The sequence below is a fragment of the Borostomias antarcticus genome (genome assembly GCF_949987555.1).
Source record: "Borostomias antarcticus genome assembly, contig: scaffold_131, whole genome shotgun sequence".
Lineage (NCBI taxonomy): Eukaryota > Metazoa > Chordata > Actinopteri > Stomiiformes > Stomiidae > Borostomias > Borostomias antarcticus.
In genome coordinates this window covers 131,701-136,700 of record NW_028176563.1, presented here as the reverse complement: position 1 = coordinate 136,700, position 5,000 = coordinate 131,701, and the positions used below count along the sequence as shown (strand labels likewise).

At 43.8% G+C, this 5,000-nt stretch overlaps 1 long non-coding RNA gene across 2 annotated transcripts; it reads left to right on the top strand.

The window, feature by feature from the left end:
• The first annotated feature begins 129 nt into the window (after positions 1 to 129).
• On the top strand, positions 130 to 2,182 carry LOC311328344. 2 transcript variants are annotated; one of them, XR_014631207.1, is made up of 4 exons: positions 130 to 193; positions 759 to 855; positions 1,113 to 1,227; positions 1,749 to 2,182. It is a non-coding gene; the product is annotated as an uncharacterized lncRNA (long non-coding RNA). The 2 variants fall into 2 exon arrangements; XR_014631208.1 differs by having other exon boundaries at positions 1,113 to 2,182.
• The last annotated feature ends 2,818 nt before the right edge of the window (positions 2,183 to 5,000 follow it).

Below are 5,000 nucleotides of genomic sequence, written 5' to 3'. Positions count from 1 at the left end.
CGTGTTTCCGTCACCAGGCGTGTTTTCGTTGAAAAACGGCGTATTGGAGCGCAAGTCCTCGCAACGCGCCGTTTAATAAGCGCCTGGCGCCGTCAGGCGTCTCATAAGCACATTTTTGAAAGGTACCGCCCACTGGCCTCTACGGTGACTCAGGTAGGACAATTGTCCGAATGAGGGTCCACTTCAGAACACGGTAAGTGCACTAGGCTACTTTTAATAACATATTACAGTGTTATCTAGCTATTATATTACACCAGCTTTGAACTATTTTACTCATTAAGTACCGAAAGCATTTAATAAAAAAAAGATAAAATAATTAATAGAAAATAGATTCAATAAAAGCATTTAGCAAAGACAGCTTTGATTGCCAGCTAGCTAGCTACAGATTGAGAACACTAGTCAGCTAATGATGGCTACAGACAGTAGGCCTATATCTAATACAATGTTTGCCTAAACTTAACCTACCGGCAGATTGCCATTAGCTAGCAATAGTCTACATTTAACAATTACAAACATATTAAAGTTAAGTTACAGTTGGTGCTTCTGTGTCTCTTGGTAGTTTGCAATTAATCATCACCACCTCATTATTTGCAGAGACTTCAGAAAGCAAAACATACAATGCAATATATTGTCTCAGTCTAAAAATACGCTGTGATGCCTATTATGAGGGAAAGGGAGGAAGTTAGAGCGTTGAAGGGGGTTGTTTATCAGATGTTGTGGTATTTTGTTTATTGGTTGTTTTTTATTGGGTGTTGCAGCTGGCAGGTGAAGGCCTATGGCCAGAGAAAACCCTCTACCTACATTGGGGTCTTTGACATCAACCGCTGGTACCACGCCCAGATGCCTGGCTCTCAGGTATTTGAAACGGACGGACCAGTTCTATCTCCTGTATATAACTGCTCTGCTACTCTACAGGGCTAGTAGTGAAGGCCAGCGTTGTTTGACTGATTAATATACTTTATTGGAGAATAAAAAAACATGTACAGCCAGTGCATAATAGCAGTACACAAATTAAAGTAAACTGTCAAGGATGTCTGAAGACAGTCTCAGATTTATCCTTAGATGTATCCATTGTGGTGTGTGTGTGTGTGTGTGTTTCTTGTATTTTCCAGAGCGGGAGATTTATTCCAGAGCGGGTGAGTCCCTGGACGGCGTGGTGGAGATGATGGCCCCCTGACTGCACCCTGAGCAGAGGACTGGCCTACACCTGCCCTGCACACCTGAACAGTTATACTGCCCCACCACATACAACTTTGTGCACACTCTCACACACACATGTGCACATATATGCCCCTCCACACACATACATGGTCCAAAACCCTGCTGCAAGGCTACTGAATAGGTCCAGAACGTCCTGTCACATTACTCTAATCCTGGCCTCCTTACACTGGCTCCCCATCAGTTTTAGGACCCAGTTTAAGGTACTTGTCATCACTTTTAGAGCTCTGCATGGTCAAACACTATAAACCCATCTTTTTCAACAAAAAAAATGTAACGACTGCAGTGCTGTTGCATAAAAGCAATAACACATTTGAGGGCTTCTGACCGCAGCACTGCCGTGCCAATAACCACACACTCCCTCTCGTGTGTTATTTCTTACGTAAACTATTGACGGTGAGGCTGCACACAAACCACCGACACACCGCCAACCAGTCACTGTCACTAAAATGAGCTCTGTATGTGTTGTGTGTGTGTGTGTGTGTGTGTGTGTGTGTGTGTGTGTGTTGTGTGTGTGTGTATGCCTCTAGATCAGGCAGGGTGTAGTGACCCTGCGCTGTGTCCTGGAGTGGGCCTGGGACAAGGTGGTCCACATCAAGGAAGAGCTATATTTTATGTTATGTTTTATGCTATATTTTAGAAAAATTATTCACTCTGTTTTTTTATAATATGTTACTTAGTACTTTGTGTACTAGCAGTAATTCCATAAATACAGCTGTTGATCTGAGACTGATTTCTTGTAACATCTTAATGGTTTAATTTACTACGATATGATAGAGTCAAGAGATCTGGTGGGTGCTAATGGCCAGATTGGACCAGAGACATCGCCAGCCTGGAGGAAAGAGATAACCTTATCCAGTCCGCCACCAAGTTCCACCTGGAGGGAGACTGCAGGAGGACCTTTTCTGATTAAATCCCCCAAAATTGTTCAAATCTTTGACACTGCTTTATTAAGATTAATTGATAAAATAAACCTCACCTCAACTTGAACACACAAACCTTGTTAGTAGTATTTTTTTAAGCATTACATAGCTCAGTTCATCATAACTTGTGGTCAGGTACATTACACATAACCTACGCCTCAGCTTTCACATGTTTACACACTAATAGAGCCCTGCCCAGGAGGAGGAAGGCTGGAAGGTAAAAGAAGAGTAGAAAAGGCAAACTGTGTTGTGCCAAAGAGAGGAGATTGTAAGATGCCACTCTCCATGTACTCTCTCCACAGTTCATACGAGGTGTGGATAGGCAGTCTCAGTGTTATAATACAGGTGTTGGCCTCTGGGAAGATGCGCTTTAGCTCCGCCCCCTGAACATGCAGGAACTCCAGGTGTGGTTCCACTGGGAAGCACAGACGCAGTACTGCTGAAGCCCCCGATGCGAAGACTAACACTGTAACAGTGTTAGAGGATATGATTCCTTTTCTGAAATCACAGACAAAAGTATGCTTACTAAAGACAATATAGAGGACCATTACTTGAAATGCCCATGGAGAGTATTGCTCACAAAAGGAGCTGTAAAAGTACTGCTGACATTTAAGAACATGCTATAGATCAGTAATGGAATGACCTTGCTGTTTTTATTATATTACATTACAATCATCTAGCAGATGTTTTTATCCAAAACGACTTATAATTGCATTTAACATAGGTAATCAGTGTACTTCTACTCGATCAAATCGATGGTAAAAAGTGTTAGAGGATATTGGCCGATAGATGCTACCCCTGAAGTCTTAATAGACAGCCAATAAACATATCTTGAGTCTAGAGTAAAATATATGCTCCCCATATTCTTACAGTAGCCTAGCCTAATGGTGAAATACAATTAGCCTACTTTGTAGTGGGAACATTATTTGATATAGGCCTATTGGTCGATCGAAATAGGTCCCCAAAATCTTACATAAATGGTTATTAAAATGTCCCCCATACAGTAATTAAAAAAACATGAATAATGCCATAACTATTCTGTCATAATATGTCATAATACTAACTAGCCACTACTATCAGTTGACCAACGTACCTAGATTTATGTATGCAAATTCATAAACAGTGATTTTGTCAGCTTGGATATTGTCCGAAAGTAGAAGACGTGTGCAGTCGTTTAATGTTCTTTTGCAGTGAAGCAGAAAGTTATTTCGTGCCATCTTTCTTGGTCAATACGTGTACAGTAGCATATCGTCACATGACACTCACGACTATAATGGCCTGATTGGAACAGAGACATCACAAACCTGGAGGAAAGAGATAAATTGTCCTACCTGAGTCACCGTAGAGGCCAGTGGGCGGTACCTTTCAAAAATGTGCTTATGAGACGCCTGGCGGCGACAGGCGTACTTAACCATAACCGACGCCTGGCGGCGCCAGGCGCTTATTAAACGGCGCGTTGCGAGGACTTGCGCTCCAATACGCCGTTTTTCAACGAAAACACGCCTGGTGACGGCGAAAAATCAAGGCGAATTATGACCCATTTGGCGTTCCATACTGTGGTCAAACCAGACGCACTTTCTTTCTCCACGGTCAATTGAGCAAATGGATTTCTTTCGGAAAGTATCCCAGACGCAGCGCTACTTGTTACGCACTCCATGTCTCCACTCCGAGCCCGTCTCTCTCTCTCTCTCTCTCTCTCTCTCTCTCTCTCTCTCTCTCTCTCTCTCTCTCTCGCTCACACACACACACACACATACGCACACACACACACACACACACACACACACACACACACACACACACACTCTCTCGCTTTCTGATTAAGAATAATGAACTGTTGCCTAGCCTACTATAAATGAATGTAGCCCATATTGAAGGAAACGTCTATTGGAAATGTGTTTGTATCATATTTGGTAGACAATAAAATCAGAATTCTTGATAACTCATCCGGATGGCACTTGTATATGAGTTCAGGACTTCTCCCCAATATGCAGATAATATCTGACTTTTACAGAATTCAGGACCTCTACCTCTACAAACCCATGCAATAATATTTTACATTACAGTAATTTACATTACATTACATTACATTACATTACAGTCATTTAGCAGATGTTTTTATCCAAAGCGACTAACAATAATTACATTTAACGTAGGAAAAGCCAATGTACTACTACTTGCCAGAACTCACAAGTGCATCTTTGGGGAAATAGCTGAACATCATCTGGTTGTGTGTGTGTGTGTTTGTTTGGGAGCTGTTTGTTCTGTCATGCTACCTGACTAATGTAGATGGTGTGTGTGTGTGTGTGTGTGTGTGTGTGTGTGTGTGTGTGTGTGTGTGTGTGATCGATGGTGATGGTTTAGTGTGACGTCAGAGAGTCCCCACCATCTGCTCCTCTAATAAACAAGGCCCAGGTGTGGGAGGCCATCGGAAGCAGCGGGACTTTCCCGGTGGCCTGGCGTGCTCACTGGCCTGGCGTGCTCACTGGCCTGGCGTGCTCACTGGCCTGGCCTGCTCACTGGCCTGGCCTGCTCACTGGCCTGGCCTGCTCACTGGCCTGGCGTGCTCACTGGCCTGGCGTGCTCACTGGCCTGGCGTGCTCACTGGCCTGGACCCTAACCCTAACCCTAACCCTGACCCTAACCCTAACCCTGACCCTAACCCTAACCCTGCACAGGCCCCTCGAAAAATAACATAAAAACTATCTCTCAGCTCCCCCCCCCCACCAGAGAACGTTCCTGGGTTGGACTCTGAGGACATCTCTTCTCTTAGGCCTGCTGGAGAGAATGATTGGCCATGTGTGTGTGTGTGTGTGTGTGTTAACAGACTGTGTGTGTGTGTGTGTGTGTGTGTGTGTG